The following is a 26721-nucleotide window of genomic DNA, read 5'->3' as shown; positions in this document are numbered from 1 at the left end:
AAAAGGAACAAGTAAGTGGTGGGGAAATGGAAAAGAAAGACAACCAGAAGAATGTGGACAAAATGAAGAGGCAGAACTGAAGACTGATGTGAGTAGCCAGAGATACCACCTGAGACCATGGTGGGGTTCCGGCCTGTTTCCTGTGCAGCTGCATGGACAAGGGAGAGACTTCTTCCTCCTTCCCCACCTATGGCAGACTAGAAACCTGGCCTTGGGGTAATGAGAGCAGTACTGGCCATGTCCCTCGCCAGCTGCAACAGCTGGGAAAGTGGACCCTGCATCTCACCTGGGCAGTAAGGTAGAGCTGGCCCTGGTTGTGGGGGTGGGGGACGGGTTGCTGGTGAGCCGGCCCTGAGGGCATGTGAGCCAGAGAGCTGATAGGTTGACCAGAAAATCAGATACCTCTCAAGCCCAAATCTGGGGCTTTTAATTGGCCCACTCCAACATCTAACCCAACAGTGAACTCTAGGAGTGCATGAACGGCCTGGTCCTACAGATCCAAAACTACAAGATCTCCATGATATGGGGCAACAACAGAATATCCTAAAGGGGTCCCAGTGAGGTTCCAGTAGAAGCCAGAGGCTTTGTACCAGAACCAGTCATTGCAACGAACATTCGCAAGCAAAGAAGTGTGGACAAAAGGGTTTACTGTGGGGCACGCTGTGACACACTACAGCGTCCACAACAAGAGGTCTTCCTGAAGAACGTCTCAAAAATTCCTTCTAGTTCAAGAAGTCTTATGGCAGTGAAAAAAATTCAAATTCTTCCATGTTCTATTATGCACACTTAAAAATAGAAAAACGTCAGGTTCACACTATTGAAAAATTAATCCACAGGCATTATTTAAATATGTTTAAAAATTAAAAGTCTGATGACATATATTAAAACACAAAACAAACAAAACCCAGAACTAATCTTTCTGTAAAGCTTTTTACTTTTTTAAAATAAATTTATTTTATTTTTAAATATAAGATCTCACTATAATAACCTTGGTTGGACGGGAACTCTCATATATCTGCCTGCCTCTGCCTTTCCAAGCAGTGGCACCAAAGGTGTGTACCACCAAACTCAGCCCCAAGCAACAATTTTTGTTTTGTTTTGTTTTATTTGAGACAGGGTTTCTCTGTGTAGCCTTGGCTGTCCTGTATTCACTTTGTAGACCAGGCTGTCCTCGAACTCACAAAGATCTGCCTGTCTCATTCTCCCAGAGTGCTGGGATTATAGGCATGCACCACCATGCCCAGCTTCCCAAGCAACAATTTTTAAAACCAAACATTCTAATAACATAATCCAAAGATTACTAACTTGATACTTACATGCTAAGAAATGACAGGAAAATATTAAGTCTTTGTTTTCTGTGATTAAGCCACTATGCTTCTAAAAGTGCAGAAAACCACACCTAAGGACAGCATTGTAACACAGCAGTCTCCAATCTCAGCCAAGGTGTTCTGGCAGTGTTTGGGGGCGTTGCATTAAGTGCTGGTGTGCACGGGGGAAACCATGGCTGCAGTGAGGCTGGCATGCAAATGGGCAGGTGCTGCCAGAAATACCTTGGATTCATTACACATTTGATTCTGAATTTTCATCATCCTATGTGGTTATAAGCATGTGATTGTAGGTTCCCACAGAAGCCAGAGGTGTTGAAGGCCCGGGAGCTAGGGTTCCAAGAAGATGGCCACCTGACCTGGGTGTTGGGAACCAAACTCAAGAGCTCTGCAAGACCAATATTTATTCTTAACCACTGTGCCATCTCTCCAGGCCCTAGAAACTTTTCACTGCTGCACATATCGTGGCCTCTACCACACACACACAAAATTATATAACCCCATAGTTTAAGAACCTGGGTATTCAATCACCAAAAGGACCCTCCTTTCTCTCTTATGATCATTAGTGTAAATTGTCAACTGTTAACAGAATCACCTAGGAAACAGGCCTCAGGGCACACCTGTGAGAAATTACCTTATTACATTAATTGATGGGGTAAGACCCATCTTAATTGTGGGTGGCACCATTCCACAGACAGGGAATCCTGGACTGAGAACACAGAGAAGGTGAGCACTAGCTTACATTCATCTTCTCTGTTTCCTGATATGTGGATGTCATTGACCACCAGCCTTCAAACTCCTGCTGCCTTGATTTCCCTGACATGATGAACACTGAATTGTCAGCCAGAATAAAAATAACTGAGACATCATATACTTGCCCTCACGACACAATCTGGACAAGGTCATTTATGTTTCACTAAGTATGAAGCAAACTATAGGTGCTATCATATCAAGAATATTGAAATATCATATGGAGCAGATGAGCAGCCTGTTCTTCATGTGGGTCCCCTAACAACTGGAGCAGCAGCTGTCCCCGACTCCCTTGTCTGCCTCTGGATTCCTTCCACACAGCTGAGCTGACTTATCTGGCCTCTGGGAGAGGGTACACTGCTGTTGCAACTTGATTTATCAGGGTGAATTGGTACCCATGGGGGCTTGGGGATGGCTCCCCTTCTCTGAGGATAAAGGGATGAGGAAGTGGGGGAGGGGTGTGAGGTTGGGGCTGGGAGAGAGGAGGAAGGAGGCTTCGATCATGCTGTAAACAAAAAAATAGATAAAAGTTTTTAAAAACAAAAAGGTCCAGAAATTAAAAAAAGAAAAGAATTGAAGTATCAAAATATAGTTTAAATCCAACCTCTGAGAGTGATTCCATATGGAAGATCCCTTCCAGAGGGTTCCTTGATTGTCAAACGGTGATACCTGCCTCCGAGGGTTTAGGAGAATTATAGAGGATGACAATCTATGACATCTGCTACACAGTGAATAAAACTATATGGCAGCCATTAGTGCTGCCAATCTCCTGAAGACTAATCCCAAAGAGTCCACCCCTAACAAAGGTGATAGAGTGCGTCTCTAGGAGGAAGGTGGTTTGAAGCTGGTTGGGGAGAATGATGAAGGACCAAACCATAATGACTATATGAGGGGAAAAGAGTGAACTTTGAGAGCAGTTAAGACTTTAAAATGAAGAAACTAATTTTTTACACAAATTATGTTATACCCCCTTAGGCATGCAGAAATAAAAATTGATTTCATAAATAACAGTGAAAACTATTGGGATGGTAAAACTCCATCTTCCAGGGTGTGGCCCTTCTGTTATATAAAGTATTAGTACATGTATTATTTTGAAAAAGGCCACAGAGACCAATTCTCAGCCCCTCAGTTACTTTTTTACTTCATTCTAGAGTCTCACGGCCTCTTCAGAGGTGGCTTTTCTTGTCCTATAATACGAACCATACTTCCTCTTTCTCAGACTCTCACCTCACTGTAATCCTGTTTCTTGATGCTTGTTTCTCTCTGGCATTTTGCTTTTGGGTTATGAGTTTACTATCAGTGTCCTCTGCACACAACACTGGAAGGTTAGCCATTGTATTCACACTATACTCCAGGGTCTACAACCTCATAGAATTGTAGTAAGGTGTTCAATGAACATTTGAGTGAAAGGTTCTTTTCTTGTAAAAAACAAATAAATAGTGAATTTCCCACTTTTTATAGCTCTTCTTCTCTCAACAAAGAAACAGGAACAACTCTAGCATATACTATAACAAGTCTTCCTTCTTTCCATACATTTCCCTAAAGCTGTTTTCCTCTTCAGAATTCTCATCCTACTCTTTTATTTTTATTTCAAATAATATACTGTCCAACACAAAGAGTGTACACTCCAAACTATGGACATAATATATGAATATCCATCCATCACTTGTAACAATGTATCACACAAATGCAAATTAGAGAAACTTTGTGGGATAGAGATGGGGTGTTTAGCGAACATTTTATACTATTCCTACATTAAGAAAATAATTTTCAAAAAATACTACAAATCTTTTATTTTAAATTTTTATACAGTATATTTTGATCATATTCTTTTCCCTGCCCCAACTTTGTATTTTTTTTTTCTTCCTCTCGAGAGAGAAAGAAAGAAAGAAGGAAGGAAGGAAAGAAGGAAGGAAGGAAGGAAGGAAGGAAGGAAGGAAGGAAGGAAGGAAAAAAGGGAAGAAAAAAAGAAAGGGAAGAAAAGAAAAGATGGAGCTGTTTTGTGTTGGCCAATTACTTGTGGACATGAGGTCTGGGGTGTGGTTGATGTCCTCAGTCACTCCACTGGAGAAAACTGACATTTCCTCTCCTAGCAGCTATCAATTGCAAACAGCTTCTTGGTTAGGAGTGAGGCTCTGCCATTTCCTCTTCTTGCTGGGATTTTGTCTGGCCATCGCTGGTTTCTTGAAGGAGATTCTCTTCTGATCTGATTACAGGATTTCAAGCTCAGCTTCTGTATAGGCTCCTCTCTCAAATGTCACTACTATGCCATGAGATGTGGTGTACCCCTGTAATCCCAGCACTTGGGGAGGCAGAGGAAGGCACATCTCTGTGAGTTTGAGGCCAGCCTGGTCTACAAAGCTGAGTCCAGAACAGCCAAGACTACACAGAGAAATACTGTCTCAAAACAAAACAAAAAAAACAAAAAAATAAAAAATCAAATGTCACTACTTCCAGGGCTCAAGCCATTCAACCCCACAGTCTCCTGAATGTTCTATTAAACTCCCAAACTTCTCTACCCAAGGACCACTACACACTTCTAAATCCAAGCCTTGCTTCTGATCTTTATGTAGATGAACCCAACCTAATCCCAGCCAGTTCTAGTTAGGTAAGTCGTGAGAACTAACCTCCAAAGTGCCACCTGTACTCATGCCTGTGCTCTGTCATTCTCAACCCTCCTAATACAACGCTTTAATACAGTTCCTCAGGTTGTGATGACCTCAACCATAAACTTATTTTTGTTGCTACTTCATAACTGTAATTTTGCTATTTATGAATCATAATGTAAATATCCAATATGCAGGATATCTGTTATGTGACCCCTGTGGAAGGGTCGTTTGACAGCCTCCAAAGGGGTCATATCCCACAGGTTGAGAACCACTGTGCTAACAAAATCAGATGATAGGTCTTCAGTAGGCACTGTGCTTTGTTTTGTTTTAACATAATATTTTTACTGATTACTTGGAAATGTCACATAATGTGCCCTATCACTTTCAGTTCCCAGTCCCCCAGGTCCACCTCCACCTTATAAACTTTCCCTTCCTTCCCCAAAAATAAAAATAAATAAAATAAAATACCAAGTCCAATTTGTGTTGCCCATATACTCACTACAGCATGGTCAAACTCCCAGTGGCCAGCCCCTTAAAGAAAACTGAACCCTTCCTCACCAGAGCCATCAACTGTAAAGGCTACACTTCAACATCCCTACCACAGTTTTAAAAAGTTCTATTCAATGGCTTCCTGCCTAAACTGCTTCTTTGGTGAGGAGAGGAGAGTGGGAAGGGGAAAGAGAGGTTGTCACAGAAGCCTTCTATGTCTATCATTCTCAACTGTAAGTCTGCAGTCATTGATACCAGAAGCTTTCTTGACTTTTACTGTCAGCCGCAGTACAGATCATGGACTTCCACATTGTTTCTGGCTATAGCATGGACCACAGACATCACATGACCTCAGGTAGCACAGACCACAGCCACCAACATGGTTCCAACACGGCTCCTGGCAGCAGCACAGATCACAAATATCCACCTGGCCTTCAGTGGTTAACACAGGCCACAGATACCCACACGGCCCCCAGCCTCAAAGCAGAACCAAGGACATCAACATGACCCTTGGTGGCAGCATGGACAATGGACATCAGCATGGCCTTTGTGGGTAACACAGGCCACAGACATCCACATGGCCTTTACCCTTAAATGAAAGCAGAGTCCTGCATAAGCAGTATGTCCTCTAGTCCATGTCTACTGACTTGGCATCCTTTTCAGCATAGATCTAGTAATACCACACTCCTACCTGCAGGACTTAACACCTAGCTGGAAAATTCTTCTAACACCCTTCCTTATATAGCATCTTGGCCTTCAAAACTTGGCTCTTGGTAGTGTTCTCTGCCTCCTCCAAATCTGATTGCTTTCCCAGTAACTCCCCGAGAAACATCTGAATGAGTGGTAAGTTTCTAAGACGCTCATATCCAAAAATGGTCCTCTTGATATTTTGTGATGGATTAAGGAACAATAAACTGGAGGATGTTTTCCTTGGGATTTTCAGGGCCCATTCCTTCCACCACTTCTGTTAGATCTAAGCTGTTTTCGTTCCTGGTAACTTACAAGTGGCATCTCTTCCCTCTTAAGAGCCCTCAAACATTTTCTCTTCACAATAATATGCCTTGGAACTACTTTTCCCCACAATGTTGGTACATTCTTTTACAATATAGGTCCTTTCAGTTAGAAAGATCTTGTATTATTTCTTCCTAATTCCCTCCCTACTGTTTTCTTTTAATGGGATACCTGCTCTGTATATGAATGGTGGGTCTTCCAATTAATTACAAGGCACACTTCTAATTTGATTCACTCATATTTCTCTCCCTTCATCCTGCTCCATCTCTTGCTTTACTTTCTAGGAAACTTCTTCAATTTTATGTAATTCTTTGTTTTAAGAAGCTAATTTAAAAAATAAAAATAAAAAAAGAAGCTAATTTTTAAATTTTTATATTTCTATTTTTGTGCTCTATTATTTCTATCATCTTTTAAGCTTACGCCAGCTAACTAACAGTAGAAGGGTGTTCAAATGACAAGTAGTCACTCTTTCCTTTCAAAAACAACCATATGATCTAGTGGGTATGTACGACTATAATATATCCAAATTAATGTGAGGAAAGCCTTTTTTATTAAAGATTTCCTTGTACTTAATCTGTGAGTGAGGTAAGAAATCATATTTTGTACTAAAGGTAGCCCAGTTCCAAATACGCTGGAGGGCTTAAACACAATTTGTGAATATGCAATGCTGGGATTAACTGTCTTATACATGTTTTACAATATTCTACCACTGAGCGACATCCCAAACCCCTGGGTTTGATACAGAACCTCACTATACATCCAGAACATCACTATACATAACTCTCATTCCTCCTGCCTCTGCATCTTGAAAGCTAAGATTATGAACACTGTCCTATCACATTAGGCTTTCCCCTCCCCCTGATTATAGGAATAGTTCTATAAGTCATATCACTAGACCCACCTATTAGAATGTACAAGTTGTACATTAGACCTTCTTGTGTATAACTCAGGCAGATCTTTGATGTTCTTCTCTATTTGCCAGAGATAAGATTAACTCCTGTTTACAGTCAGCAACTGTTTACATCTGTAGGACTAAAGGAAGATCAACAGGAAAAAGCATATCTATTCCCACTGCTGCTGCATATATTTAGTAAATCAACAGAAACATTATCATCATAAATGGATTTATCGAAAGTGAATTAAAGGGAAGATATCACTGAATGAGAAACTTCTGAGGCTTCAACTACAGATATTTTTTTTCTTTGCATAGAAAAATACATAAATTTCCCAACTCCAAATATAAATTCTAAAAAGCTACTGAAGGCCCCAGATGACTCAGAATTAGGTAAAGGCATCTGTTGCCAAGCCCAATGATCTGTGTATGATACCTTGAACCCTCATGATGGTTGGAAAGAGAGAACCAACCCACACAAATTGTCCTGACCTCGACTTACATGTTGTACTATGCACATACACTGCAAAACAAAACAAAAACTGTTAACTATTAGACATTTTTAAAACAGTTATAAAATAGGAGTACTGATATATACATGACTCTCAAGTATACTGCACGGAGTGAAAAAAGCAACTGTAAAATGTATACTGAGTGATTTCATTTTATGATATCTGAGACAAAAGCTGAAAACCATGACAACATAGCTAAAAACTGAAAATATTCCAAGGAGCCCAAACTCCTCAAGATTTCAGCCACTCAGGTACAGGTCACACCAGTCAGAAGAACAGAGACCCCCATGCTGCACTAAAGGCCAAACACCCCAACTTGGACACAGACTTCCTACTGGCTCAGAGTCACACCAGCCACCAGAATTTCAGGCCACAAAGACCAGAAGACCAAAGAGGAAACAGAAACCAAGAACAAAATACCCATCCAATTAAGACAAGCCCAGAAGTCAGCACCTAGTTCTATAATCATCCCAAACCCATATGCATAAATGCGAGTGTAAAAAATAATCAACAAAGCCAGGGCAATATGACACCACTAGAGCCCAACTATTCTATGACAGCAAGACCTAAATATTTCAATGCAGCTGGAGGGTAAGAAAACGACCTTAAAACCAACTTTATGAAGATGATAGAGGTCCTTGAAGAAATGAAAAAAAAATCCCTTAAAGACCCACTTGAAAATGGAAATAGAAGAATAAAGACAACACAAACTTAGAGAATTCTGGAAATGGAAAACCTAGGTAAGCAAACAGGAACTACAAATGCCAAGCATCACCAACAGAACAGAATCTCAGGTGTTGAAGATAGCAGAGAAGACATAGATTAATCAGTCAAAAAAAAATTAAATCTAAAAATTCCTAACACAAAACATCAGGAAATCTGGGACACTATGAAAAGACCAACCCTAAGAATAATAGGAATAGAAGGAGAAAAATCCCAGCTCAAAGACCCAGAAAATATTTTTAACAAAATCGTAGAAGAAAATTTTTCTAACCTAAAGAAGGGCATGCCTAGAAAGGTACTATAAGCTTACAGAACACCAAATAAATTGGACCAGAAAAGAAAATTCCTTAACACATAATGATCAAAACACTAAGCATACAGAACAAAGAATACTAAAAGCTACAAGGGGAAAAGGCCAAGTAACATACAAATGCAGACCTATTAGAATTACACCTGACTTCTCAATGGAGACTCTAAAAGCCAGACGGACCTGGTCAAATGTCTTGCAGACTCTACGAGACCATTCATGCCATCCCAGACTGCTCTACCCAGCTAAACTTTCAATCCAAGGAGGTGGCAGGTATGACGGAAACTTTCACATCACAGAAGAGAAGTGGAGAGCGGAAGAAGCCAAGGAACATTCAAAGACTTGCCCCTAGTAACTTACTTTTGTTAACTAGATTTCACCTCTTAAATGTTACATTGACTCCCCAAACAGCACTAAGTGCTGAAACAAACATTCAAAACATGAGCATGTCTGGGACCACATCAGACTCAATTGTAACAATGATAAACAGGCGGCTACAAAAAAAGATCAGAAGTCGCTGTTCAAGAGCTGATAGGAAGTACAACAGCAGGGGGCTGGGCAAACGGCTCAATGAATCAAAAAACAGATGTGTAAAAGTGAGGATCAGATCCCCAGAGACCATGTAACTTGGTCTCAGTAGCACGTTCCCACTGGAGGTGGAGACCTGAGAATCCCAGGAAGCTCACAACCTGTTTGGCTGACACATGCAGCAGCCGACATCAAGAAACCCTGTCGCAAAGAACAATACCCAAGTCTGTCTTCTGACCTCCATTTGCACCGTGAAGCATTAGTACGACTCAGCTCACACCCACAAACATGCCTGAGCCCATTCACATACGTAGGACAGTAAAAAAAATAATAATAAAAAAATAAGCCAGGTATGGTGGTGCATGCCTGTAATCTCAGCAACTCAGGAAGGCAAAGGCAGGTGGATCTCTGTGAGTTCAAGGCCAGCCTGGTCTACAAAGAGGGTCCAGGACAGCCAAGGCTACAGAGACATCCTGTCTTGAAAATATATATATATAAATATATATGTATATAAAATGTTCTTAGAATTTAAATTTTTAATTCCAACAGAAAGGTAATATAAATGGAAAACTCTCAAATGGACTTTTAAAATTAAAACATTTTTAATTTTAAAATCAAAAATTAAAAAACCTGGGGAGACAGATCTGTTGGTAAAGTGTTTACAGAATAAGCATGATGATCTGAGTTCAGATCCCAGCACCTACCAAAAAAGCTAGGCTGGTGCATACCTGTACCCTTATCACTGGAACAGATGGAACAGGAAGATTCCTGCAGTTCCTTGGGCCTAGCCAAATAGCTGTCTTCCAGGTTCAGGAAGTAAGATGGAGAGCGGTAGAAGAAGACACCTGGTCTCCATACACACCCACGAGCATGCACACCTACCTACATATATGTATATGTTGCTTCCATCATCTCCCACAAATCCAATAGGGCGACATAGCCTAGATTTTTACTATCTGTGCTACACTGGATCCTGTTTCCACGTTTCTACTTCTTAAATCCAATTCTTGTAGAATTCCATTTTTCTATGCCCTCACTTGGTTTTATTAAAAGCTTCAAGCATTGTAGCTAGGCAGATACTCAGCTCTGGCCTACTTCCCAGCCACATGGCCTTTTACCTACCATCTCAGTCTCACCCTGGTTGCTCCTTCATCCTTGTTTTGATGATGACTCCCCGATCCCCTTCTTAGACCTCCTCCTCCTTCTGGGTCCAGAAGTCCTACCTTATCCTCTCCTGTCCAGCTATTGGATGTTCAGCTTTATTTAACCGATCAGAAGGTGATGGAGAACAATATTTACAATATACCAAGACAGGAGACGCTTCATAGTAATGACAATGCCAAAGCCCCAGAATGTAACCAAATCTCTGAGTACAGAAACCAGCCTTTGGCCATGCTAGTGACATGGCTTTAATTCCAACGCTCAGGAGGCAGAGGCAGGTGGATCTCTGTGAATCCGAGGACAGCCTGGTTTACCAAGCAAGCCCAGGACAGCCAGGGCTACAAAGAAAAACCTTGACCCAAAACAACAATAACAACAAAAAGAAATCCACATTTGAATACACGGTACACAAAACATCCTCTAACAAATTGTTCCATATTTTAACTTCTACTGATGTACAAGATACATGAACACAGCTCTTCAGAAATTACACACTACTGTGAAAACAACATCTACCTCCCTTCTGGTCACCCTTTCCCCACAAGTAACCACTGGCCTGACTGTCAGTATAGGTTAGTTTTGACTACGGAAGGTGGAATTTTCGTGTAGCTGTGATTTGTGCTGGTTATCACTTTACTGCCTTTTGGCTCCAAACATCCTTCAGTACTATCTCTGAAGCAATGAAGTGGACTCTGGTGTTTCTCCTTTAGTGGAGTGTAACATTAACTGGTCACTAGAGAGAGTTGGAGGGACACTGCAACAAAAAGCAGCACTTCTCCTTTTGGTTCAAGTGCTGTGCTTTTGCTCATCCCTGTTCAAAGTCAAAGGTCACCAGTGGAGTATACTGGGGATACCTGATGGTACGCTCTGCTCTAGTTGCATGCCCAAACCGCACAGTCACTTGGGGCGGTAGGGGGAAGACTACAAATACTTTTGAACTTAATATAAACCATGGGGTTAGTAAAGGCCCGGCTGTAGTCTTGATCTTGTAACCATCCTTCTGTGGTCCTGCAGACACAGAGGATGTCAGGCACCCAGGTATCATACCTGACTGTTTCTGTGTGCTTATATCCCAGAGTTGTTTTGCTGCAGCCTGGATACCGACATCTATGTGCTCCTGACACTGCGGCTTCAGTGGCACAGCAACTTCTATTAAATCTCCACCCACCAGTTCAACTGAACCCTGACGGGTATTTCCAAAGTCTCACTGCTGTGTACAGTGTGCACCAAGCCTTGTGTGTCCCTGCATGCTGGCACTCTAACTTCGGTTCGCCTTGTCCCGGAGGGCTGCATCTTCCTTGTCCAGCAATTGTAGCCTAGGAGACCCAGAGAACTCTGCTATCCCATAGGTTATGACTACACCTTTTCCATCTGAACCATAGTACTGGGAAGGGTATCTTTTATTCTGTTCAGAACATATATATATATATTTTTTTTAATTAGCCAACTTTAATAAATGGCAAAGCTTAGGCTTGAACCTAAATAGTGTAAGTCTGGAACCAAAAAAATTTTAGCAACCATTTAAGTTCTCTAAAGACTGGATACTGTCTAGCTCTTCAGAGAAAGTAAGTCATAACATGAGAGCAGGAAATCTGAGGAAAAGTTACATTTGATGTAAAAGGAATTCATCAAGTGGATAGCATGTGGGACATAGTATTAGCTCAATTCCAGTTGTTTACCAAAACAAGCTAAACCTGAGTTGTGCTTGTATGCACCTTTTGCCCAATGGAATCAGTTCCATTGTACTGTCAAACTGTACTGCAAGAGGTAGGCCAAGTACTCTGAATATCTTTCATCAGTCTATCATCCACCCATACTTGTGGCTCTTCTCTGCTATTTGTAATTTGAACATGATTTGGTTAGTAATGGAGGTAAAAAGGGAACCTATCAAATCTAACAACACATGCTGCTTAACGAAAAAAAAATGACTACAGTATTAACAAATAACGGAAAAGAAACTATATACTGATATTTGATTGTAGGGAGAGTCAGCTGGGGATTGATTTCTCTCCGGTATCTGTTTTGTTGTTGTTGGAGATCTTAGTCTTTTGCGAACAGGATAGAGTATGCTACCCCAGAAAACAGGAAAAGAACATTACCACCAGCAAGGTAGAATTAATTAGTTCAGTTCCCTCTCTGCCTTTAATATTCCAAGCAAAGGTGTTACTTCCTTAATTAATACAGAAGTAACTATTTTTAGCCACATTAAGATTTAGGTGGTGTTTGCTTATTAAAAGCCCTTCTACTTAAAGAACGTGGCTTCTAAGAATCTGAGGTTAGATTTGCCTTTCTAACATTCACTGTTAACAATTAAGACATCAGAGACATTAAACTTTACTGTACACAATAATCTCCCAATCAGGAGCTATTTCTAGCTCAATGAGAACCAAAGAACAGAACGACTGGAAGATGAAGCATCCCTTCTCCCACAATCCAAGCTAGCCAGGCAAGGTGGCACATATCTGTAATTCAGCACTCAAGAGTCCGTGTGCATGCATGCACGCATACACATAGACACACAAGCTGTAATGGCTAATAAGGGTGTCAAGTTGACTACATCTGGAATCAACTAGGACCCAAGTAGCTAGGCATGCCTGTGAGAAATTTTCTTGATTAGATCATTTATGTGGGAAGATACACCCTAAATCTAAGCCACACCTTTGACAGCAGCCCATATCAAAATTCATAGAAGGAAGCTTTTGCTTTTTGTCTACGTGCTCTCGCTCTTGCTGGCAAATTCATCTATCCTGCTGCTGAGGCATTCCTTCACAATATTACGCCAAGGACTCCAGCGGCAGACTGGCTCTGCTGAGATATCCAGTTGGTACAACTACAGGATCCTTGGCCTTTCTGTCAGGAGACAGCCACTGGACTACCTGCAGCACAGCCTGTAAGCCATTCTAATAAACTGATTCATTTCTGTGTCCTTAGAGAACACTGACTAATTCAGTAGGTAAACTAGGATGTAAATACAGGCAACATGGCTGCAGAGTCCACCCTGTAACAAGACAATAGGCCTTTTATCATAACAAAAGAATGTTACCGTCCATCAGAAGGTAGAAGTTTTAGGAGGAAAATAAAACTATTAGCAGCTTCCTACATATACATACCAGCAAGGAAGACTCTGTAAATGTTTTTAAAGTACCACTTATTACTGTGCCCAAATTCTTAGATAATTCTAATCATAGCCTTAAAATTGTTATGAACAATTTTATCCAGGTTCCTCTATAAGCCATCACAATAAGCTGACTTGTTTCTTCTCAATTCTTTGTTTTGGAAACAAATACACAACATTAAGGATAAGTCAAGTTTTTTTTTTTCCTAGAAGTCTCTTCTCTCAGACTTTTCTATGAAAAAGGCTTATTCTGAGACTTCTTGCTTTAAGGCTGGGTTCTTTGGGGAAAGAAACAACAAACAGAATGTAGGTCCTGAAAATTAAAACCAGGTGAGAGGAATGCTAAAAGGAAGAGAGTGCTCAGCCTGGAACCTGACAAGTGTGAACGCCCAGTGTTTAGGGCCCACAGTACACTCAACAACATAAAAAGACTATCACCAAGCCCTCTCATATTCAGGCCATCTGTTACTGAGGCAACCACTTGGAGGCACTTAGACATCTCTCTTCTTCCAACACACCTCTTGCTATATCTAGTTGGATAAAATTAGCCAATTACAGCAGTCAATGCCTAAACATGCTAACAAACAAGAACATGACAGTACTACAGAGAAAGGTACCTGTTGGGCAAAACATTCTCTTACATTTGAAACAGAATATGCCAAAAAAACAAAGCATTTAAGCACCATGAGTATGAAGGAGAGAAATTTAAAGCTGATTTAAGCCTGGAAAAGCTATTCAGGGCCTTGAGTATGCATGGATAAGTAAGTTGAACATATAGAGAAGACCAATAGGATGAGGCAGCCAATGAGTAAGGAAAGGAGAATAGAGCCAAATCACAAGAATCTTTGTTAATGTCAAAATGCTGAAAACCATCTTTAAAAAAAAATCTGCTTACTAAAGTCCTTAGAGCTGCCCTGGAACCCACAGGATGATGGTATTAATCATCTATTGCCATAATAATGTTGAAAATCAGACCACAAAGTTTCAGCTGCATACAAATAAAAGCTTGACATTCACTCAGGCTCACTCATCTGAATCAGTTTAGCACTCCTCAAAGCTGTCTGCCATAGTCTACGTTTTGTGGTCTTACAATGAGACAGACCCAGGTGAAGGGACTACAGCTACTGTCTTCTCATGGTAACTACCAAGGCACTGAAGGACAAACCTACTGGAGGAGCGCACCACACAACTCAGCCTCATTCTAGCCACAAACATAGCACTGGATCACAGCAAATCACAAGAATCTTTGTTAATGTCAAAATGCTGAAAATCACAAGCCCAAAATGTCACAAGCCCAAAATCAAGGGACAGAATACAATGTAGGAAACTACTCCAAAAGAATGGAATACTAGAATTTAATCTACTCCTTCAACCCATAGCACTTTTCAAAACTAGCCAGGTTTAATTCATGTTCTTTACAACCAGAAGAATCAAATTAAATTATAGTAATTAAGAGTCCCTGAACTAACTCCTACTTTCTGAAATGACATTATCTATGGACCCTCCTCTATCTTTCTCCCCTGAAAATGTAGGATATGAGCTATTCATTATCAATGCAAAAAAATAACAAACAAACAAACCATCACAAAAAACTTCTAATTGAAATGGTATTAGAGGAAGGCTAAACCAAGCAAGGATTTCCAGCAGAAGAAAGCAGCTCTGCACATTCTGCCAAGGAAATCAATCAGACTCTTGTGGTGCAATGAATCACAGGACAACTAAATCTAATGCTTTTGAGAACTCTCAGCACCTTTACAGCAAAAACAAACAAGACCACTTTTCTGAGTTGTATTCTCTATCTAGTTTTTAAACTAGAAAAGTAAAAGGACAGGGTTTCTCTGTGTAGCCTTGGCTGTCCTGGACTTGCTTTGTAGACCAGGCTGGCCTTGATTCAGAGATCAGCCTGCCTCTGCCTCCCAGAGTGTTGGAATTACAGGCGTGCACCACCGCGCCAACTCATTTTTACCCTCTTAAACAGACTTTTGAGAAAGACATTTTGTTTCTTTAAAGAAAAAGTAATATTCTGAGCACATTTTGGAAGTATGATCTATTCCAAACAAGCTTATTCCCTTCTAAAAAAGCTAGAAAAGACTCCCTAGGATCTCATTCCTCAACCTGCCAAGCAAATTAAAGACAACACAAACGTGCACATTAACACAGAGACACTAGAACTACCTTGGACTGCTGGTTCAAAGACTTTTAAAATACACCTAAGCCTAGACTTTCCTGGCCACACACACACACACACACACACACACACACAAAGGAATTCAGGGTCAATGAAGCTGCAATTACGAGAACACAAAGGCAATGGAATAGCTTTGGCAGGAGAGGGCTGCAACACTAGGAACACCTGTGTGCCACAATTTCCCAAGAGTACCCTATGTGAGCCAACACATCATATTAAGCTCTCGCAGGTTCTCGGAAGCTGTAAAGTTCTATTTCCAGAAGAGTTTTCTATCTCCAACTCTAGTATAAATACGAGAACAACCATGTAGGAAAATGGAGATTGCTCGTGCTTAGGCACCTAAAGCATCTCACCTGTTACCAGGGAAACTCAGTGAGTTACAAACAACCCAAACAGATTCCTCCAATGGAAACAATCTAAGAAGTGACTATGTAAAAACAAACAAACAAACAAACAAAAAAACAACCACTTTGCATACTCTTATTTTTCTTTTTCTTTTTTTACTAGAAAAGTACTGTCTTAGAAGTGGTAGAAAGCCACTCACCTCTAAACCTCTCTTTGTGGCAACTAAAACTGAAAATCAAAATACCTTAGAATTCTACAGACAACAGTAGAATGCTACACTGCCCAAAGAAAGGGCTGCAGAGGTGAAGGAAAGGGTGTGCTGTGCTGGCATTCAAACACACTGTTAGGAAGTTACCTCACTTGAGGAGACTACACAGCCTTCAACCTCCATGCTCTTTTCTTCTTAGGGCATTAAGGGTTTGTGTGTATAAGTCTGAGGAACTACAAACTCAGAGATGCTGCTTAAGAGTGAAACCAGCACCACCACACAGGAGTGCACAGACTGGCCACGGCACTACCACCTTCTTGCCTCTCCTTTAGCCTCCAACAGTCCAAATCTCCTCATGGCAGGTTCTGAAAGACAAATGGAATGGGGCTGACACATCTTCCCCAAAATGCCTAGGCTGAAATCCTAGGCCCCAGAACTTCAAAGTGTGACTGCATTTGGAAACAAGGTCATCCTTAAAGAGACAATTATGTTACAATGGGTTAGTGGGTCCATCCAACAGGTGTTCTTACAAAAAGAGGAAGAGCCCTGAACACAGACACGAACAAGGAAAAGACCACGAGAAGACAAGCAAGAAAAAGCTCATTTCAAGCCAAGAAGGAACTTCCAAAGAAACCAACCTGCCAATAGACACCTTTACCTTGAACTGTAAGCCATTCAGCCTGTGGCATTTTCTTAAAGCAGCCTTGGCAAAGTGATACAATGGAGAACATCTTTGCTATAAAATTCAATGAATGGGAGAAGAAATTCTATACATAAATCCAATCTTCAGGAATTTTTAAAGCCTAATGAAACACCAAGACATCTCAGTTATTAGAGAGGAAAATGTTCACAGCTTAACCTTATCTGGTCCTCCCCAATGGCAATTGGAGAACCTCAGTGATGAGTCATATTCACTTCTATTCTTTCTTTCTATTCTGTAGTATTTCAGGGCCATATTTGAGGCTGCCTATGGCTCCAGTGTGAGTGAAGGACAAACTTAAATACTGACACTTTCTTCAAAATTTCTTAAGGTGACATTTCTGGCATTCTTATAATTCTACTCAATCTAAAATCTAATCACTTACTACAGGTCTCTGAAGATACCCCGCTGCTCCATACCTGTGCATGAGTAGAATCTTGGGCAACCTAGAAAATTCCTCCTGACTCTGTGACTAGAGAAACTTCTACTTCAGAAAGTCTCCTGAAAACCATTTTTATGTCTAAAAGTTGAGGAACATTTCATGACTGTAATTGTTTTCGGACGGGCATCTCTCTTCAGTTATACTGTAAGGTTCTGATGTCAGGACTTATTTCCATCTCTGATACGCAAATCCTTTACAGACACCTGTAGATAGTACTGATTATGTACTAAATAAATGAAAACCACCAGTAACTTCATGCCAACCCTCACTGGCACTAATGTTACTTCTTTGGTTCTCTTTCTAGGCCCCAAGACCTCACAGACAAAAGTAGGGTGTACAACAGAGAGAACTAATCTTTGGTGAGAAGTTAGAAATGCACTAGGGGAGTAGCGTGGGGATCTTTTTAGGAAAGAGGCACAAGAAACCCTTATAAGGTACTGGCGTGTTCTCTGCTGCTCCCCAGGGCGTGGTTAAACAGTGTATTATGTTCTCAGTCTCTGTCTGTCTGTCTGTCTGTCTCTCTCTCTCTCTCTCTCACACACACACATAAACACATAAACCCTTCTTTTTTTCAAAGCTAGTTATGGAGGTACACTTGGAAAACAAGACAGTGAGTTCAAAGCCAGCATGGGCCACATAGTCTAATGTAAGAGAAGAAAAATCTAGCCCAGCAACGTAATCAAAAATGGGCTAGAGCTAAACTCTAGGGAATATCACAACTCACCACACAAGCACAAAACTTGCTTCACAGATATACTGTATTGAAATTCTACAAAGGCAGCATTTCCTTCTCCAAACAGGTTAGGAACACAATACCGAGGTATTTAGCTGTACTGCTGAGACACAGGATCTTAATGGCATTTCAAAAAGCTAGGGGGCAGTATGCAAGCCTAACAACCACAAGCACTAGCCATACCAAGTATGGAGGTGCATGTCTATAACCTCAGGATGTGGGAGATGAGACTGGAGACCCTGAGAGAAGGCTGTCTCAAAAAACACGACAACAACAAAATGTGTCCTAGGTGACTTCAGGACTGAGTGGATACCTACAGTTTGGGCCAAGAACAGGGTTTGGAACAGAACTGATTCCATTTTGGTTAGAATGTAGCACAATCATCTTAAGAGAATACTGAAAAGTAAGGACATCTAGTTGCAAAGCCCCAATTCCAAGTTTTATCCACATATGGTTCTCTGCGAAAATACAAGAAAAACCAGTGAGGGTCACTCAGGGGCAACCTTGGCAGTCATGGCTCAAAATGGGTGCCTTTTTGGTAACTCTGTGGCCATAAACAAGCTACGTTACCTCCTAGCGCCTGAGATCCTAGTGCCTAAGATGCCTTACAGAAAATAAGGCAGTAATAGAACCCGTACGCTCAGTGAGATTAATTAAGGACTAATTAAGATAATAAATATAATGTGCTTAGGGTTGATATTTTTAAGCACTCAGAAAAAAAAAAAGTTTGCACTCTATTTTATGATTCTGGGATGGGTCACGAATGCCTTGGTTTTATCTGGTTCTATGCCTCCGTTTCTGGCACTTGGGCCAGACCTGGCCCCGGTCTTTCTATGGCTGGCCTCCTTGCTGCACACCTGAATCCTACTGGCATGTTCTAGGGAAGGGCTTTTTGTTTTGTTTTGTTTTTTGAATAAAACACCTGTTCTCTGGACTCACTTCTCTTCCATTCTCTTAAAAGGAAAACTTACTATTATTTTTCTACACCATTTCCTCAGTGGCCTCTTTGTCAACGGAACGCTGACAATGTAAAGTTGTAAAGAGCAAAATCAACCTAATACACAAGTCCTGTGGTGGCAAACCCTGACTACCAGCTTGGCTGATGTTGGTGCAGCACACTCTGGGTATGTGGCTTCCCGAGGAAGGACACTCCATGGAGGCTCTGACGTAATAACTGCATTAATCCTTTGATGGAGCTGTAAAACGGTGGCATTCCTGCCTGGTGGGGAAAGGTAAAAAATGTGGCATACTGGAAAGAAAGCATGCCACAAGGGATGTGTCCCTGTGCGTCCCCAACTTCTCAAACTGTGAGCTAAAGTAAATCCCTCCTCTCTTGTTTCTGTCAGGTATTTTGGTTAGATCAACAAAACACTAATTCTCAAATCTGACCATAGGCCCCTCTAAAATATGTACGAACTGGTGAGAATTTAACTTTTTAAGCTCGAATATCAAGTGTGAGATTAAACTTCTCAAACCATCTCCTCCATTTGTTGCCATTTCCCCATCCCCCAACACCCCCACCCCTCTTTTATTGAGACAGGGTTTCTCTGTATAGCCTTGACTGTCCTGGACTCGCTTTGTAAACCAGGCTGACCTCTAACTCACAGATCTGCCTGCCTCTGCCTCCCTGAGTGCTGGGATTACAGGCGTGCACCATGATACCCGGCTAACCTGCTTTTCTTTTAGAAAGGAAACGGGGCGCTGCTGGCACCAAAGCATAGAACAAAAGTCCCTTTTCATCCTTCTGTAAGCTCTAGTGCCTGCCAACCAGAGCAGTTCCACAAGGGATCTTAAAAAAAGAAAACAAAAACAAAAACTCTGTAAAGGGCTGGGGAGTTGGTCCAGTAAAGGACCTAAGTTTGGACTCCAATACCCATGTAAAAAAAGCTGGACATGGCAGTATGTACCTATAATCCCAGCACTGGGGAGCAGAAACATGTCCTGATCAGTCAGCCTAGCTCAGTCAGAGAGTGCCAGGTACAGTGAGACACTGTCTGAAAAATAAGTTAGTTATTGAGGCAAACATGCAACATCAATCTCTGGCTTCCACCTGTTCGTGGAAACACATGTATACATACCTATGAACACACACATAAACACTCAACATCGACTGTGGCCTTCATTCACATGCAGGTGCACACAAACAAAAGCTCTCTGCCACTCTCCCCTGTCATGAGTTCCCATACTACATACACACCACATACAAAAGTGAAGCTGCCAGTTTATATACACTGAAGGTGTGTGCTGAGACTTAGTCCACTGACAATAGTGAGCACAGTGGTTCAAGGTCAAGATCCTGCCCTCTCGCCTCTTCTCATGGAGACAGGTAGTCTCTAAAGCAGCTATGACCTGACAGTATTCTTGCTTGTGGTCTTCAGGCCTCTTCATGGGCCATAATTTCTTTTTAAATTAACATCTGTATACAATTTTGGAAGTGAGTAAAATATGTACACTATACATATTTTAATAAAACTACTTTCAAAAGCTGGAGAGCAGATAGTCCAGAATGCACACACAAATGAGAGAAATAAACTCTAAGTCTCTGCATTGCGTGGTGAGATGGCTTAGAATTTAAAACACTTGCCACACAAGTCTGACAACCTGAGTCTGACTTCCAGAACCCACGTAAGGTGGAGGACAGAGGCAACCACAAGGCTGTGAGCCATGGCATTGCTCTTCCCCCACAAATACCAGTAAGTTTTAAAAGAAACATGGTGGGTATAACAGTGTGCTTATTAATGTAAGTGTGATCAAAAGGTTACAAGTCCTAGTCTCAGTGGTCAGATGTGAAGAGCTTCTTAGAAAAGACAGCAGACTCTCTGGTCAGTTCAGTCTGCAGCTGTTCGTCTGACTCCAGCTTAAGTTTAAGGAGACGTTCTCCCTGGGGCAACAGGGAGGAAAATACCAGTTCCTAGAGGGTGAAACTATCTCATCCACATGTATCAAGGAAAAGGCACACACAAATATGGCGTATCTATGACATTAAATTTTCAAGGAGGTACTAATGCTAAAAACATGATCCAAAAAAAGTACCTTGGGGAAGAAAATGAAGGAAAACTTTTCAGAAACATTTCAAAAAGAATTTTATTTCAATAAAGGATAATGTCCGCAAATGTCATTACTAGGAAGGTTTTTGCCTGGGGTGTGTGTGTGTGTTGTATGTGTGTGTGTGCGTGTCGGTCTGTTTTCATGTGTGCACACACACGTGTGTATGTAGACTAGGGAATAGTGGACCAGGGAGACTAAGGTCTTCAGGTGGACAGGATCCTCTTCTGGTCAAATTCCGTATCTCACTCTAACCTCAAGCCTAATAGTCTAGCCAGCTTCTGATTTTCATGGAAAGATACTGAACTTGGTTGTGCTTATGGGACAGAAGGATGCTCAGTGTGTAGATGAAATTAAAGTTTTTATCACAGAGGAAATTGGGAGCAAAATACAGACTTGCAGCCATTAAAACTTGAAACAACAAGAAAAAAATCTTTTTCACAAGTACAAAAATATATAATACAAAGGAATACTTAATGGGGAGTTAAAAAGACCTAAAAATTGTAAAAAATAAAAACAAAAGCAATAAAACTCCATAAACTATACATAAAAGACAGGCCATGATAATCAGTGATCCTAAAAAAATAGTGGAAAACAGGGCTGGAGAGATAGCCTAGCAGTTAAGAGCGTTTGCTGTTCTTGCAGAAAACCCAGTTTCAGTTCCCAGCATCCACATAGTGGCTCAAACTATTTGTAACTCTAGTTTCAGGGATCCAACGTTCTCTTTTGACCTCTGCAGGCATCATGAATGCACACTGTGGACCTACATGAATACACACACACACACACACACACCATTCATACACATAAAATAAACCTAACAGAAAAAGTGGGAAACTTTTCATTCCTAATGATGACTTAAGTGTCAGCTATGACAATCTTTTCCCAAAATCTTGACAATACTGCATTTTTTTTAAAGCTAAGCACACAGGTGATTCAATAGTTTTTATCCCAAATTGGAAAATAAATGTTAAAACAAAGCCTCTCCCTGTCTCAGAAAGACATGAACAAACTCGTGTGTGTGAAATCTAAGTTTCCACTTGAGAATTTTGTGTCTATCTTCTAAAATCAATTCTTGGCCTGCAGCACAGAGTGTGGAAGGATGGAATCAAGGAAGGAAAAGGAGAAACATGAACCATACCATTTTCTGTGACAAGTTTTCATTTCCATTTCTGAAATCCTAGGATACCAGATCAAACTAATCACTACTAAATATTAAGAACAAATGATACCTCAATACAAGGCAGGATACTTGACTGGACCCTAATTGGGAGGGGGTGGTAACACCATTAAAAAAAGAAAACCACCATGAGAGAAGTTTCAACAGGGCCTGTCTATTGGCTTCCTGTCATGTTTCATTAGTGCTTATATCTCAGCTCTACAGGAGAAGGCTTTCTAGGACAGATATAAAACTTCCAGTGGTGAACTGTCACAGTGTATGTAAGTAACTTTCACATGGTAAAACAAAAGAAAGACAGAAAGTTAGAAGGTAAATCTGGCAAAATGTTAAAAGAACTAGTGAACTAGGTATACAGAAGAAGGTTGTCTTGGGTCAGGGTTCTCTAAAGGATCAGACCTGATAAAATGGACAGACACACACACACACACACACACACACACGGGATTAGAATAGCATACAGGCTCTGTGGTTCAGTTAATCTAACAATGGCTGTCTACCAACAGAAGGTCTAAGAATCAAAGTAGCTGTTCAGCTCACAAGGCTGGATGTCTCAGTTAGTCTTCAATATACACCAAAATCCCAAAATAGGCTCTAATATCAGTTAGGGAATAGAATAGCCACAACAGCCAGAGAAGAGCAAGCAGATACAAAAAGGAGCAAACTTTCTTCTTTCATGTCCTTTACAGAGGTGGCCAGCAGAAGCTGTGGCGCATATTAAGATGCCTTCCTGCCTCAAAAGATCCTGATTAAAAGAGGGTCTTCCCACTTAAATGATTTCATTAAGAAATAACCCCTCACAAGTATATCCAGCCCTTGGCTTTTAGCTAATCCCAGATGTAGTCAAATTAGCAACTAAGAATAACCATTACTGGTACTATTTTGAATATTTTGTATCTTCCAAAAAACAAAAGGGGATCCATAAATACCTTCGAATGTAAACATGTTTTTTTTTTTTTATTAATTACAATGTATTCACTTTGTATCCCCCCTGTAGCTCCTTCCCTCCACCTTCACCACCCATGCCCCTCCCCCTGTCCACTGATAGGGGAGGTCCTCCTCCCCTTTCTTCTGATCCTAGTCTGTTAGGTCTCATCAGGAGTGGCTGCATTGTCTTCCTCTGTGTCCTGGTAAGGCTGCCCTCCTCAGGGGGAGAAGCTCAAAGAGCCAGCCACTGAGTTCATGTCAGAGACAGTCCTTGTTCCCATTACTATGGAACCCACTTGGACACTGAACTGCCATGGGCTACATCTGTGCAGGGGTTCTAGGTTATCTCCATTAATGGTCCTTGGTTGGATTATCAGTCTCAGAAAAGACCCCTGTGCCCACATTTTCTGGTTCTGTTGCTCTCCTTATCATGCTCCTGTTCTCTCCATGTCAGCTATACCACTCCTAGGCATATATCCAAAAGATGCTCAAGTATACAACAAGGACATTTGCTCAACCATGTTTGTAGCAGCTTTATTTGTAATAACCAGAAGCTGGAAACAACCCAATGCCCCTCAACTGAGGAATGGACACAGAAACTGTGGTACATTTACACAATAGAATATTACTCAGCAATAAAAAACAAGGAAATCATGAAATTTGCAGGTAAATGGTGGGAACTGGAGTGAGGTATCCCAGAAGCAGAGACACACACAAGGGTATATACTCACTCATAAGTGATATTAGACATATAATATAGGATAAGCATACTAAAATCTGTACACCTAAAGAAACTAATCAAGCAGGAGGACTCTGGGTAAGATGCTCAATCCCCATTCAGAAAGGCAAATAAGATGGATATCAGAAGAGGGAGAAAACAGGGTACAGGACAGGAGTCTGCCACAGAGGGCCTCTGAAGGCTCTACCCTGCAGGGTATCAAAGCAGATGCTGAGAAGTATGGCCAACCTTTGGGCAGAGTGCAGGGAATCTTATGAAAGAAGTGGGGAATAGTAAACATGTTTTTAATTCCTCATGTTCCAAGTCTTCATTAAAACAGAGAAGACAAACTTTACCCAAAAGTGCTTCATTTAAATATACCCAATCACAATTTATTTAGCAGAGTATATTTCACATGTAAAAGCCAAGTTGTTGTCTATACCTCATTCATAAACCTCCCCAGAAACAAGATAAAGTAGCAGAGATGAGGTATTGTTTAGAAACTACACTTGTTCTGGCTTCTGTCTCTTAAAGAGACTACCGGAACTGTGGATTTTATACAATGCCACAACATGACTTTCCTATACCTGTGCTAATACAAAGCAAAGACAGATAAACCCAAATCATTTGAGACCAAAGTTGCAGATAACCTTAACCTTCTGAACCTTCCACTTCAACCTTCCAAGTGCTGGAACAGCAAGTCTGTGCCACCACACAGTTATCTGGTCCATTTTAACTTTAACCAGGACTGTAGACAGACCAAAACATTCCATTTCCACCTACTCTCACCCCACAGAGAAATAACTAAAAATGTTCTACCTATTCAAATAGGAGTACTTGAACAAAGGAAAATTAACATTAATCAAGACAAATATTTGCTAAAAACCTACTACATAGTCATCTTTATGAATTATAAACTTGTGCCCACAGGGCCCAATTTTGTTACAGAAGTCAAGAACACAGGAAAATGAAGAATAATGGTTGGCGCTGTCTCCTCCTGTGTGGCTCCTAGCCTAGGCCAATCCTGATTATTTTATTGGCAGGACCCCTGAAATCAGTATTCTCAAACTCGGGTGCACACCAGCATTGCCGAGGTTGTTACAAAAAGATCTAAAAGTTGGGTCCCTGTACCACCCAACGTGATTTGCTTCTGTGTAGCCTGGGCACTTGCAATTTTCAAAAGCTGTTCAAGTGATCCTAAAGTGCAAAAGGTTTGAGCGCCGTGCTGTTCTCAAAACAGTGGTTTCAGAAGAGTTCTCAAAGCAGCCTCCACTACCCAAGCATGGAAATCCCGCCACTCGTTAAAATCTCTGTGAATTCTCCCGGCAGGCACAAGGTCAAGGTCCTCACCATGCTCTTCCAGCAAGTCAGCTTCAGACACACCCCACCTACATTCCCCACAGCTCTTAATGTTGCGGCCACAACTCACCATGCACTACTGGTACAGGCTTCCCCCACAGGAAAGGTCCTTCAAACTGACAAACGCCAGTCCCAAGCACTGACTGTCCAACTCCAAACCAATTTCCAAGAAGCGATTTAAGAGTCTGCCTTGCAGAACCCTTAACTACAGGGTAAGCCTCTCCATCGATGGTTACTCAGTCTTGTTCTAACCAAACCTTGACTATAACACTACTTTTAGTACCATGTTTGTGATTGCTTACCTTTCTGCTTCCTCTAATGTACTAGACATGTATAAATCCTGAGGGCTCAGTAATAGATGAAAACCAAAAAAATATTCAATAACTGTTTAGTAAATAATTGAGTAGCAATATGAAAAAAGGGAGGCAGTTCAATGTGAAATCCCAAAATGGTTAACTAGGCAAAAATATTTTTCTAGAAGTGCTTGGTGAGAGAGGCTGCTTTTCAGGCAGATACAGAAAGAAAAATACAGAAAGGAAACACTGAGATTTTTCTCCAGTCTGAAAAGAAGGAAAATACCTCAACATGCTGGAAAATGAAGGAACAGAACTACAAGTGTGGGAAACTCTGCATAAGCCTCACCCTGAGAAAAGGCTGCTGCTCAAAGACACTGTGGGTCCCTTCAAAATTTAAAAAGAAATTTTCAGAAATTCATTATGCATTTTCAGCTGAATAAATCTATTCTGCTCATTCCATTTTACAGTTCTGTGTGTTCAGATACTCACTAGGACATAAGCTCGGAAGAGCAGAAGCTCTGCTTTGTCTACTGCTGCACTTCAGGTCTGCTCTCCTGACACACAGGTATTCAGTGTACGTTTATGGGTGGTAGATGCATTTACTACGGTACTAAACCCTTTAATCCTTCCTTCTGCAGCACACAAGCAAGGTCTGGAGAGAAACATCAAGTTTAATATAAGAAAAAACCCAGCAGGCAGAAAAAAACTAGAATTCCCTCTCCACCTGGGCTACATACAACAAGAGCGTGCTCGTGACAAAGGGTGATGAGGCCCGTAGTTAATTTATTTTTTAACCTGCTTTTCTCTAGCTTACTAGCACTCCTGCTGTCAGGAATGCTTCCCATAAACACACTGTCTGTATTTACATTGCTAACCACACGTCCCAGTTCATTGTCTTGGAACACAGGGGCCTGGAAACTCCAGCAGGTGCCCTAGAACTCAGATCTGTATACCTCTTAACACTTCCATCTCCCTACCAGTCTCTACACAGCCAAATCCTGCATGCCCACCCAATCCTACTCAATGTCCTGACTCGCCTATTTTTTTTTGAGCCTCCACAACCCCATCTTATGACACTTTTCACAAGCTGTACTGTAACAGAACAACTGTCTATATACGGTTTATGAAGATCTTATATCTTCTTTCCCCATGAACCTTGAA

The 26721-nt window shown here is 41.1% G+C and overlaps 1 protein-coding gene across 1 annotated transcript in view; it reads right to left on the bottom strand.

Annotated features, from left to right (window-relative positions):
* Chd6 (chromodomain helicase DNA binding protein 6) overlaps window positions 1-26721 on the bottom strand; it is a 171224-nt gene that overhangs the window by 131079 nt on the left and 13424 nt on the right. The window lies entirely within an intron of this gene.

The sequence above is a fragment of the Meriones unguiculatus genome, chromosome 4 (assembly GCF_030254825.1).
Source record: "Meriones unguiculatus strain TT.TT164.6M chromosome 4, Bangor_MerUng_6.1, whole genome shotgun sequence".
In the NCBI taxonomy this organism is placed as follows: domain Eukaryota; kingdom Metazoa; phylum Chordata; class Mammalia; order Rodentia; family Muridae; genus Meriones; species Meriones unguiculatus.
Note: the sequence above shows the minus strand (reverse complement) of the source record. Positions and strands in the feature narration are given on the sequence as shown.